Genomic DNA, 14,239 nt, shown 5'->3' with positions numbered 1-14,239 from the left:
TTTGATTAATAACAAAAAACTGAAACATGCCTAAAAGCATCTGAGTGGTAAAGAAGTAACTAAGTAGCAAATAATTAACAAAGAACTAAGTTTTTATAAGCTGAACAGAAAAACCGAGCCTTTAAAGAGATGTTGTGCTAGCTATCTGACAGGCTAGCAGACCCTGGTTAAGCTTGGTGGTGGCAATGCTAGATAGCTAACAAAAAAAATGTGTTAGTGGATGGGTGCCTTCACCTTAGTTCATCAGCCATCCTAGAGGGTCTAGTAGTGGATATTTCACTAAGCTTGTTAACTTAAACCTGTTTTTAGACATGCTGTTTTAACCATCATAAGATATGACTTATGGGATGTTAGCATGGCCCAGACATCACGGATGCCGTAATAGCCAATGCATTGGAGTTTTATTGTGAGTTTACAGCCCAGCACGGTTGGTTGTGATCCCACAGCCTCACAACATCTGATGGTGCATCATGATACACTCTTAGAATGAATTGTCTTTTTTATGTCTGATTTCAAGCAAAGGTGGAGATCCCGGGGGGGACAGGTGTCCCCCCCTACCATAAAGTTGCCCCCCCCCCCCACACACACACACACACAACAATCCTTGTAAACACAAATACATCATTTTGAATAACATAGTAATATTAAATAAAAGCCCGACAACACAAGCGGTGCTAATTATAAACGTATGCTTTTTTTATTATAATTTTTTAAAAATGTGTTTTTTAAGTGTTGAAAAATCATGATCCCCCTATTCCTCAAAGTGGTTTGGTTCACATACTATTTCCAACGGGCGGGGCTATCGGCAGCTCCCCGTTTCAGTCAATCAGGCCAGTACACTATCAGATTGTCTGGAAACCAAACGAACCGTAAACCTCTACAAGTAAAAGCCAGTAAGTCATTTATCACACCCCTTGTTCAACAAGCACAAGTTTGTAACATGAAGCCCGAAGAAATTTCTTCTTAACTCCACTTACGAAGTTCCCGGGACATTTCTGGCATTCATGAAAGTTTTCTCATCTGGGATTTGTTCTTAACTTTGAACATAATTTAAGAATGCTAAATAGCAGTCGTAAATCGGCCAGATTGGAGTGCGCCCATGTTCTTAAGGGCTGAATTTGTGAGAAATCATTGGTGATTGCGTTCACATCAGTTCTACTGACATCCTTGGATTTAAATAATTATAATAATAATAAATACAAGAATATTTGTATCATAAACAATTACGTTTCACATTTATAGTCATGATTCTACGAGGCATCGTGATGTCCTAACAAAAATAAAAGCACTACACCAACACTGCAAATGGCATTGAATAAATAAATAAGCACTAAACTCAATCGCGTGGATATAGCCATGGTGGAATAGAATGGACACATCTACTGCAACAGTTCTGCAACAGTCCCTCCACCTCTGCACCGGTGAAGTTAGGTTACATGTTGAAAGTCGCTCCAGTAAAGTTCGAGCAAAACCCACGCTGACTGTGTGAACTTTGGACATTATTTGTCTGTGAGTAGATATTATGTGTTGGTACATTAAATGCCGTTTAGATAATTTCTGTTTGTAAATGTTATAAGATAATTCCGTAGCCTATTTAGCAGCCAAGTTATGCTAGCTCTCGTGGTATCTTGCTACCTTTATGCCACATTATTTGACATGAAATGTATGTATCTCTTTATTTCTGTCTGTTCCAGACAGTTTTTCAAAATCAAACGTCCTGTATGAATAATTGCATGCTGATATCTTCAGTAAACTCAAGAAAAACAAGACTTGTGGATTCACTCGAAATTCATCATCTTTATTCTGCAAAGACAAGTGTTAGCTAGCTGTCTAGTCTTGCAAGGTAGCAAACGCAGTACGAAGAAAGCATATAGAGAGGGCGATAGGGCCGGACAGCAATTTTTCCATGTCCCCCCCAGGAATTACTCCCTGACATTTTACCATGTATTGACCCTCCTACAAATAAATGGATCTCCGCCCCTGGATATAGCCTACAGTACAAGTTGTACACATTCTTATAGCAAGGTTCGTCTTGTTGGAATTTATTATCCGATACTGATCGGCCTATTTCATTATTGAATTGGAAATCATGAAATGCTAGTGTTCCTGCCTCATGGGCAGATCAGGGCATTGTGACGCATATGAGACGTTATTGTTAGATCATTAGCCACATTGATGCCACGGTTATGTTTCAAGTATTCTCACACAGAACTTAAAATTGACTGAGCAACACAATATTACAGTTCATCAGTGCTATCGGCTTTGTATTTTAAAGGTTTATTTCATATTTGCGGACTCTGGTCTTCCCGATCTCACAATGTCGGAAAGAAACGAGGTAGGCCTAAGTAATAGTTTAATTTCAAAACCATTAGACTTACGTGTTTTAGAGATATACGTTTTTGACTATTTATGGCTTAAGAATGGTTAAAATCAGACAAAATGTCCCTCTCCGCTTAGGTCCCCTGTTATAGATTATTATATATATACAATATATATAAAAAGATTGCTAGTTTTGTGTGTGTAATTTAATTGAGCTATTTTGTGTCCCATTGATATTAGGGCTTTAGTTTGTGGTGCTAGCTAATAAATTAATACAAATAATAGCTTACTCAACAGGACTGTTTCTCTCGAAAGTGTCATTGACCAAATACCTTGGTGGTTGTGTAGAGAGTGTTCAAAATTATAATTATTAACTATGGTAGTTGTTCAACAACACTTTCAGCAAACACACCCCAGGTCTATAGTTGGTCAAGAAAATGTATGTATGAAAATATGGAATTCAAATGTCTTATTTATAACTGTCATAAGATCAGATTTGTCTAATATGCCTAGTTGCCATGACAGCAGAAGTTGCTAATTGTCATGATGACATGGCTGTATAGCAGTTTAGCATACAGGCATGTTGTCAAGACAGCTTAAATTGTTAGTTGTCATGACAACCAGTTGTCATAGCAACACAATGACAGGATGTTTAGGTCAATGTTGCCTGGGTGTCTCTAGGGTCTTTGTATAGTACTTAAGGTGGTTGCTATGGTCACTGAAGGGTGTCCCTATAATAGTTGTGGTTACTATGGTAGTTACCTGGGTGCTGCATTGGTAGTCAAGGTGGTTGCTAGGGTGTTGGTATGGTAGTCTAGGTTTTTGCTATGGTGGTTGCTAAGTTGTCATGATGGCAGTGGTTCCTAGGGTGTTGCTAGGTTAGTTGAGGTAGTATCTATGATAATTGAAGTGGTTGCTAGGCTGGTTGCTGGGCATTGCTAGGGGAGTCATGGTGGCTGCTAGTGTCAGTAAGAAGAAAGAGTAGAGAAAAGAAGGATAGAAAGAGAGGAGTGAAAAATGTTTGGCTAATTTATGTTTAAAATGTTGGAGAAAACAAAACAGAAGATAACAGTACAGTTGATGATAAGAGAGATATGACTGGGCATTTTATTCCAAAATCCTGAAGGGACTGACTGCTGAGATTAATGAACCCGATGATTACAACTAACTATGTTGTTTTTATTCTTAGTCAAAAGAAAAAAATCTTTTGAAGGAATCAAGAAGCTGAATGTAGTTCTACAACGAGGACCAAAATGTTTGTGCAGGTAAGTCTATGCCAATATTCAGACACAAAAAGTATGTCAATAAAAGTAGTCAAAACAAGTTTTAGTACATAAAAGAACGTTTAATATCTAACAGTCAATACAAGTTCCTCTGTGCCAAAAGTCCCACTGCTAAAATTGTCAACATGCCCTACCACACATCTTAAAAATAATACATGTGCTTTTTCAGATCTGGATCATATGAACCTCTCCCCCATGATACGCCACCTTGTGGAGAACATGACAGAAGAGTAAGAGACAAGTAAAAATATATTCAGTGTTTCCTGTCGTATAGTAAAGTTCCAATGTTCTAAAATGCTTTTCTCTTTTGCAGGCATTGGAGAATTGTCCGTGAGGCTCTATGTGTGCCTGTGGTTTGATGTTCGCCACATAAAATCCTTTCGTATATTAATGTTCCGATTTATATATGGAGGGTTGATTTGAATACGGAAATTCTCTAATATTTCTTTTTCTTCAAATATTTCTCATCTGGATGGACCTTATTGGTCTTGATTTCGTTTACTCAGAGGGACCAAAGAAGAAGTTTGGGGCCATCTTTGTGGCTATCATAGGTGAAGAAAGTATCCAGACCTGCTGCATTATTACCCTGCTCCCAGTCCTCAGTGGAAATTCTGGGTGGTCGCCTGTCCGCATAGTATGTGGAATGAACAAAGTTCAGGGCAACACAACCACATTTTAGGTAATGTACAGTAATCACGGAATGAACTTGTTTACTCATTTTATTTTCCTAAAACACAAGATTTTACTGTTTATTACTCCCGTCATCAGATGCCAAACTAAAGTAGCACTTCCCCACTGCAATGATTCCCAAATAACATCCTGTTGTGAATTAGCATGGGATTCATCGTCATGTTTTAATTTAAGTGAACTATGTGTAACTAGTTCTATGTAACTATGTGTTGTCAGTTTATACATGTGGTCTTTATGCCTTGGAATAGGGTAGCAACCTCGGAGGCCAAGAGACTGAAGGATCATCTCTACGCCAAGGATCTCAGAGGATACAAATGAAATGCTCTTGGCAGCAGCCAAGAAAGAAGTCGATGAGATTTTGCGAGAATCTGGTCAGAATAGTCAGTGGTTTGGATCCAGTTGCGCCTGCCTTACCAGAGGGATATTCTAATGTGGATTTGACAGCCTCATGCACCATTAAGGACTTTGACTCTGGTCCTACTACAGCACCCATGATGGCTGAGGACGCTAAAGCCTCAGGACTATCACAATCCATCCCTTGCTCAACAGTTTACCGACACTGAATTTCAACAAAGGGCAGCAAAGCAAGTGAGTGAGGTTTTGCTTCAAAAACTCCTTGAGGAATGAATCCCCAATTGAGGAATTTGCTGAAGATGACGAGGAATCAACGCAACGCAGAAAGTCAAAAGACCTCTGTAGGGTTCATGCTATCTTTCCATCTGGTCCCCGGTCAGAGTCTCTTGCAGTTGATCTAGTTGGTGATATTATTGAATCCATGAAGGACAAAGTCTCCGGCCAAGAGGTCCATTCAACATCATATGATGTTGTTGGATGTGTTATTGAAGGGATGAAAGATCTTTTGGAGAAAACACAAGCCCTAGGAACTGTTGTTCCAATGAAAAGGATCTACAGGACAACATCTCAAAGAATGTTCAATGCAATTCAGAACATGGTGGGGAAATTGTTTTGCAAATCTTTTCACTCAGAGAAAACGACAGTGGCTTCTGCCATTAATGTCACTAGCCAAGTAATTGTGTCCATGCAGAGTGAACTTCCCGATCTCAAGACGGCAGGAAATCTAGAGCAGGTAGAGCTGATTGATAAGATCCTTAGTGCTATGTTGAATGAAGTACAAGTGATTGACATTGAAACAGAAACAGACAGGTCACAAAGCCCTGGATTGCCATTGTCACACTCCTCAGTATCATTTCACTCAGAAATAGATGACCAATCCAAACTCCCCGGTACTTCTGTTCTCCCTGAAGTGTTTATCGAAAGGATTTCCCCTCTTCTGACGCATACTTTTGTTGACATGGATGCTGCTTCATTGTCTCCTGGATGTGCAAATGAAACCATCAGTAAGTGTGTTAGACACCATCTTAGAATGGGAAAAACGTGTACCCATCAACTGGAAGAACTGGAGAAATTGATCACTGAACACAAATAGGTCATATTCCCTGTGATATTGCAGATCGAGGTACATAAAACACTAAAAGGTTATCATGGTCTCGAGACCATTTCCGTGCCAGCTGGAAAGAGTCTTTCAGATTCTATTCTTTGCAAAATTAACATCTAGAGCTGAGGGAAAGAATGAAATTCCATCAGGGTTCGTTTACAGTTATGTAGAGGAGGGCCTGTTGACGCGACTACTCCTGTCATGTTTGTTCCCCTCAGCATCTTCTGAGAATCAAGAACTTTTACAGAATAATCTAGAGACCCTCAAAATCATCACCTGAGGTGTTTGTGAAGTACAATGAATGTATTCACACAAGTGATGACCAACGAAGTCATGGTGGCACTCTCCACAGAGTTAAAGGAAATGTTTCTTCTGACTTGAAGGAATTAGTTAAGGAGGATCAGAAACTCTTAGACAAACAGGCCACAGGACACTAAAACGAGATCATCCAGCACTAACTCAACAATCTGCCCCCTGTACTTTTGACGAACATACAGATTTGATGCAAAAATAGTCCAGTGTGAAGGAGTCACCAGTTCATGTCACCTACGTCTGTTAGAGTCCAACAAGAAGGACTATTCCTCCATGGTCTCCATGCTGGTCATTCGACTCCTGAAGAAAGTCAAATAGCTTACACCAGGGACATTGGGCCCCACCAGGATAGGCACTTCCAGATAATGTGCTGGATATGTCCAGAGACTTGATTCGGAAGATTCTGTCTGAGCTCGATACAGCTTTTGGCATGACAGGCGATGAAACCTATCCTAAGGATGTGAATTTTCACCAGATTTACAGAAACGTTTACAAAGAACTTACTCGACAGTTTGGGTCTGAAGATGTGCTCTGTTTTGCCCTTGAATCACAAGATCAATCTTTTGAATCATCACTGGTAGAAACGCTAACAAAAGAGATAACTAAGACTTGTAGCCAAACCAGCATACCAGCTTCTACACATCTCCTTCCAATTCAACATACAGTTGGACAAGACCAAGGAAAGGAAAAGACCAGGAACAAAATGTTTCCAGTTTGGCTCAAGATGCCAACAATCAAATCGAAGGTAAAGTATCATGCGTATAATTTAGCTCATGTAACTCATGGAGTTTTTTACTGTCATACAGCCATACTGTCTATTCACTACAAGATGTACTGTACTGTACAAGATGTATATATAACTATGTGTTCTTCAGAAACCAAAGAGAGGGTCACAGAGTCTCCTTGTAAGCCAGGACTTTCCTGTTGCAAACACTAGTAAGTTCATGGTGATATTTGAAGCAATACTTCAACTAGATCAAACTATTTTCATGTTTTTGCCTGCTATAAATTAACCAGTTTGGATGAGGAGGATAAATCATTCCCTATTTTTTTCACAGAGCTCAGTGAGACGCTGGCTTGAGGTCGCCAAGGCTCCTGTATCTGCTGCCCACTGGAGATGCCACAGGAGGAAGAGACCGTAGGGTGCTGTTTCTTCAGTGATGCCGAAATTCAAGTTCTCCTTCAAAGGTGGAGTTCAGTTTCTATACGAGATGTTATTGTAATTTTAGACATTATGTGTACTAATGCTGTTCAGAGAGGCTACTGAGTGAAAGAACACATTGGTGTAACATGATCTGTGAGTATGCAGTTTAGATATTTCATTATTCATTACAATTTGAATCTGAAATGATTTAATCTCTCTCTCACTTTATCAGAAAATGAGGAAAGGTGCTAAAATTGGGCATTGTGACGATGATAAGTCCTTTGAAGAGAATATCAATGTCTTAGGTAAGTGAAACTGAAAGTCTGAACACATAAAGATATATTTATTCACTGTAACATTGAGTATTGAGGATTCACTAAGTAGACGTACTTGGAAAGTGTTGTTTTTTTCTTCGCCATCTCTTTTTCAGCCTGTGCAACATCTTGTCAGACTCAGCTCAATGAGGCTACTGCTGAACTGACTGCTTCTGAGAGCCAAACTAAACTGGAAGAGACCGCATCTAGGCTGACCAACACATCTACTCCAGAGATGGGACTGTCTCACCTAGCTGTTTAAGTCACCAACACAGCTTAATGATCCTTTGGATCATCGGATCCTCTAAGAACTCTTCGGTCCTTTCAACTACATTTTTTTTAACCCCAATCTGGCTATTTTAATTAAACTTATTATTGCATGCATATTGGTGTAACTTTGCCATTTACTATGAGGATGACTACATACAGAGGTTCTTGAAAGTTCTTGAACAACAGCTTTTAATTGATTTTAATCTCATATTAAAATATAGACCATATGAATCTAACTGTGCTTAATTGTAAGATATGTCACAGGCTTGAAGCTGAAAGGTTAGCTTTGCATTGTGTTTTGATGAGAAGTTGCAGATGCATGTAAGACTGATTAGCAGGGATATTACACAAACCAGCCCACATACTACTCTGGAGTCCCATTGGATGCCTACAGCAGACTTGCAGCCATTTGAATGGAGAAAAGTTACAGTGATCAATGATGACTGTATTTTTTCTTCTTTTCACAATATTGCCCACCATGAACTTTACAAAATAATGATTCACCAATAAATATCATCACTATTAAAAAAAACATCATCACCAACACCATCAAAACAAGGACGTTATGTATGGGACTGTACAGCCATACATAATAGGTGCTCAGGGTTCAATTTAGGCCTCAGTGAAAAATGAGAGTCCAACACTTACAAGTGTACATCACAAAGACACACACATACACGTTCAAGCAAACCAGTACGCTCACATCTACATGTCTAAGACGTGACATTAGACAGGAGAAAGTGTGTGTGTCGATGGTGGATGGGGAATGGGAAGTGTGGAGTGTAAAGGCAGGTGTTTTCTCGGGCCAAGTGTTTGGATCCTGATTTCACCGCTGGTCTTGTGAATCACATGATGGAGGGAGCAGTCGTAAATCGGCCAGATTGGAGTACGCCCATATTCTTAAGGTCTGAATTTGTGAGAAATCGTTGGTGATTAGACATCCTCGGATTTAAATAATTAGAATAATAATAAATACGAGAGTATTTGTATCATAAACTATTACGTTTCACATTTATAGTCATGATTCTACCAGGCATCGCGACGTCCTAACATAAATAAAACCACTACTACACGAACACTGCAAATGGCATTGAATAAATAAGCACTAAACTCAAGCGCGTGGATATAGCCAAGGTGGAATAGAATGGAGAAGTGAATTTACATGCAGCTGAATTCCTCCTTGAAGAGCCTTCATTTGCGTTTGAACTTTTGACATTATTTGTCTGTGAGTAGATATTTCGTGTTAAAACATTTAATGCCGTTTAGAGAATTTAAAAAATCACGTTGAATTTCTGTTTGTAAATGTTATAAGAGAATTCGGTATTAAGAAGCTAAATTATGCTAGCTCTCGTGGTATCGTGCTACCTTTATGCCACATTATTTGGCATGTATCTTTATTTCTGTCTGTTCCAGACAGTTTTTCAAAATCAAACGTCCTGTATGAATAATTGCATGCTGATAACTTCAGTAAACTCAAGAAAAACAAGACTTGTGGATTCACTTGAAATTCATCATCTTTATTCTGCAAAGACAACTGTCAGCTAGCTGTCTAGTCTTGTAAGGTAGAACACGCAGTACGAGGACAGCATAGAGAGAGAGGGCAATTTTTGTGTGTGTGAAACTGAAATTTTACCATGTATCAGGGACACCCCCTACAATGAAATGGGACCTCCGCCGCTAATTTCAAGACCAACATGATTTCTGTATGGTATATTTAACATCCATTAAGCTTCTGTGAATGTGTTATTATCAGGGGTGGAAGTAACAAAAATGTATTGAGAAAAATTGAGGTGATGAAAATGCATGTGAATTGAGAATTGAGAGATAAAAATGGAAACGGTGATAAATTGTCAAGTGATTTGTTAAACTTGATTGACATTTTATTTGAAACAGTGTTGCTCTAATAATTAACTCATAATTAACTCAACTGACACAAGCAATTTTTGTTACTTCTGCCCAAGGACTATCTGTTTTTTTGCTCTCAACTTGCAGACACGAGACGACATTCTCATAATCTGTCTTTGCCAACAGCTTCACCCAGTCTGATCTCACAGCCAAGGGAGGCCCCAGGAGACTGACACAGCAGAGCTGTCCCTTGGTGACCTGGACAGATGAAAACCACTGAACGCTGTTTCTGCATAAAATAGCAAAATATAAGCCTTGATGTTAAATTGCAACTCATTTCTGCCTCCTCTGGCCTCCTGCTAGTGGTATAAGGTTATTGTTATGGTTCAGGTGTGGTTATCATATGGTTAAAGTATTTGGCAAACGCTTTTGTCCAAAGTGATTTATAAAACATGCAGTACATATCCACTCTAGCTATTAAATATTAAAAGGGGTTTCAAAGAGGTTCTCATGGAATTGTTGTTGCAATCATTCCTAATTGTGCCATGTGTGAGTGCTGCCTGGACCCTTAGGATCGCAATTTGTGTATATTTTTATTATTATTATTATTTTCATTATTATTGTTTTATGTTTTTAGGTCAGCCATGTGGCTTTAACAACAGTAAAAGCCGAAAGACAGAGGACCAGGGGATATGGCAGATGGTCAGTGCTAAGCACAGGGTGAGGAGCAGCAGCTGGATGCCGCTGAGGCCATGATGACACCGCTGGGATTTGGAGGTCTAAGTGGTCAGTGTTCGATGGAAGCCCGCAGAAACAGACAAATCGAACAATTGTCATGTCTGGGGATAATGTGGAGTTCCTCTTGATCCCGTCTCGATGCAGCTGTCACCCCCCCTCCCTCCTAAACCTTATCAGAGGCTGAGATGACTTCCTTGCACTGAGATGACAGTGCAAGGAAGTCAAAAGCCTCACATGACGTTGAGGCACAGCAGTCCCATTGAAGATTTAGTTGGACTGCTGACTGTGATTCAGGAACCAGTGTGTTGCACAACATCTCAGATAGAACCAGTGTGTTGCACAACATCTCAGATAGATTTGTAATGCATAAGGTTTTCTCAGGTCACACCCTGTACAGCCCAAAATGACCCTGTAGTTGGTATTGTATTAGTTTTTATTTAAACATGAAAATGGGCAAAAAATGACATAGGTTTACTCTTAAGGACTAGGCATGGGTTTCTGTAAAAAACCTTTTGAGATCGTGCTCATTTTTAACGGCACTAAAAATGAATACATTTTGAACTGAATTAAGTACCCCAGCAGATCATGCTGGAAGATAAAGCAATTAATGATCCTAAGGAAGTTTGTAATGCTTTCAATAATCATTTTATCCAATGCGGCACTTTGTTTGACCTTTCTAATTTCCCTGATGTACCGGATGGAGTGCTAGATAACTTCACTGTTGATGCCAGGTCACTGGGAACTGACCCAACCACATCCTTCTCTTTTAGACTAATACAACAGCATGAAGTCCTCTCTGCTCTTCGTAATTCTAAATGTATGAAGAGCTCAGTGGGTGCAGACCAGTTAGACCCACGTCTCTTGAAGCTTGCTGCCCCCATTATAGCCAGACCCTTGACCCACATTTTTAATCTATCACTTTTTTCTGGCTACATTCCTAGCATCTGGAAATCTGCATTAGTGGTGCCCCTTCATAAAGGTGGAGACCCAAATGATATGAACAATTATAGGCCGATCTCCAAGCTCCCATGCCTAGCCAAAATGTTGGAATCCTTTGTAAATGAGCAAATTAGCTCTTTTCTATCTTTAAACTCAATTTTATGCCCCTTTCAATCAGGTTTCAGAGCTGGCCACAGTACCATTACTGCAACAACCCTTGTGGTAAATGACATAGCCTCTGCTGTAGACAAGAAACAATGTTGTGCCGCTTTATTTATTGACCTGTCGAAAGCTTTTGATACAGTAAACCATGAGATACTTTTTGGCAAACTGGACTCCCTGGGATTTGATAATGTCTCCCTCAGATGGTTAAAAAACTACTTCACGGGTAGAACACAATGTATAGATGTTGCAGGCCTTACATCTGAGGCACTAGTAATTAATTCTGGTGTCCCTCAGGGCTCTATTTTAGGCCCGGTATTGTTCTCACTTTACATTAATAATATCTGTGACCATCTAGAACATTGCAAAGTCCATTTTTATGCCGATGATACAATTTTGTATGCCTCAGCGCCCTCTATAGATCAAGCAGTTTCAAACCTTCAACATGCTTTTGATTGTGTACAGCAGGGCTCTTCAATAGGCGGCCCTTGGGCCGGATCCGGCCCTCGAGCTGCTTTGGACTGGCCCCGGGAGTGTGCTCCGGTAGCAACATTCAGTTCGTGACTATGGCTAATTGTACACTCTCACGTGCAGTAGGTGGCGGTATGCACCTGTATAGGTGGCGGTATATTTTTTCCTACTCTGATATATATGGCCAGAAAACATTTGCCTGTAAATATTTTCTTAAACAGTTGATCAGTTATTACTTAGAAACATTACTTCTTGTGGAAACCACTTGTAATGAACCGAAGTTTGTTCGAATTGTTTACTTTGATGAATATGCTAATCGCCACACACAGAGAAGCGGGGGCAGAATAGTAAAACCAAAAATTGGTGCATTTGGTAGCAGTTAAATTAATTACATTCTAAACAACTGATACAGTTCACCTGAACTGAGTGATGACATTTGAAACCCATTTCCTTGATAGAATACCAAGCACTTTTAAGTTGTTACAATTCTATTCAGTTCCATGCAATGCACTTTGTTGTTGGAGATACATTTGATTCTGCCTGTTACACAAATCAGTTTAATCTTAAATATTGAGGATAATGACCAGTAAAGTTGTGTTGGTACAGCTATGTACAATGAAGTGCATGTTTTTGTTAGTTAATTGCATTTCAATTGTCTGTTAATATGGCTTGGTTATTGCGCACCTGGTTTGATTTTTGAATTCTTGGGCCTATGCGTCCTCTTGGGCATATGTTGTTTAGCACTTACAAAATAGAATATATTCACTCCTTCAGTATGTTGTTGTAATTTCTTTATTTGTTACCGTGATTACTCATATCCTCCGGCCCCTGACTTTGCCTCAGTTTAAAGAACCGGACCCAGCTCCAAACTAATTGAAGAGCCCTGGTGTACAGGATTCCCTAAAGTCCCTCAAATTGATGCTGAATGAATCTAAGACTAAATTCATGATTTTCTCCAATGATAGAAATAATGTCCCCCCCCACCCATAGGATATGCACCCGTTCTGGGACTAATATTGAGCAAGTTCCTTGCTATAAATACCTAGGTATCTGGCTAGATGATAGGCTGTCATTTAAATCACATGTTCTTGACCTAGCTAAGAAGGTTAAAATTAAACTGTGTGCTCTCTATAGAATAAGATCTTGTTTTACTTTTGAAAACCGAATGGAAATAGTGCAATCAACAATTTTGTCAGTTCTTGACTATGGTGACATTGTTTACATGTATGCTGCACCCTCTACCTTAAAACTCCTGGACTCTGTTTACCATAGTGCTATTCGATTTGTTACAGGAGACGCTTTCAGGACCCACCACTGTAACTCATACAAGAATGTTGGTTGGTCCCCTCTAGCAGACAGGAGGGAAAAACACTGTCTTTTATTTGTTTATAAAGCCTTAGTGGGAAAACTGCCTAATTATCTCATGTCACTTTTAAAATTAAAATCCATCTGTCATAATACACGGTCACAGAGCCTCATCTCCCTTGAAATCCCCCTTACAAAAACTAATATAGGTAAAATAGCTTTTAAGTTCTTTGCTTCCCATAAACGGAACACTATTCAAGTGGAGTTGAAATTAACCAAGTATTTGTCTGTCAACCAATTTAAGAGCCTTTTAGATAATAAGGATGTGCCTCAATGCTGTTGTTTTAAATGATTCTCTGATTTAACTTTTTTACTTTATGTTATTTTATTTAATTTTTTTTATACTTAATTTCTGAGTTGTTTAATGTGTTTTTTTAAATTTATTTTGTCTGTTTTGTTTTGTCAGGGCATTGCTGCAAAAGAGCCCTGTGCTCAGTCAATTCTCCCTGAATAAACAATGATGATGATGAAGTAGAAAGGACAACATACATGATAAAGCTCTATTAGATTGTGTGTTACAGTCCTGGTGATGGACTGCTTTAAAGAAGGTAATGATGACAAATTGGAACTAGAAATTTGATTGGAATTTTCCTGAAGGAAATACCAGTGCATGAAATGCAAAAGTTAAGAAAGGAAGAAGAAAAGAAAGAAGAAAGGAAAGAAGAGTGAAAGAAGGAAAGAAGAGTGAAGAAAGGAAAGAAGAGTGGAAGAAGGAAAGAAGAGTGAAAGAAAGAAAGAAGAGTGGAAGAAGGAAAGAAGAGTGAAGAAAGAAAACAAGAGTGGAAGAAGGAAAGAAGAGTGGAAGAAAGAAAGAAGAAAGGAAAGAAGAGTGAACAAGAGTGGCTCTGGATAAAGACAGTAAAGAGAGAGTGAAGAGGGAAAATATTGAAAGGAGAGAAAATGGAGTGAAGCAGAGAGATGGAGTGTGAGA

Source organism: Clupea harengus, chromosome 19 (genome assembly GCF_900700415.2).
Source record: "Clupea harengus chromosome 19, Ch_v2.0.2, whole genome shotgun sequence".
Lineage (NCBI taxonomy): Eukaryota > Metazoa > Chordata > Actinopteri > Clupeiformes > Clupeidae > Clupea > Clupea harengus.
The sequence above is the reverse complement of the archived record's forward strand: the minus strand, read 5'-3'. Positions refer to the sequence as shown.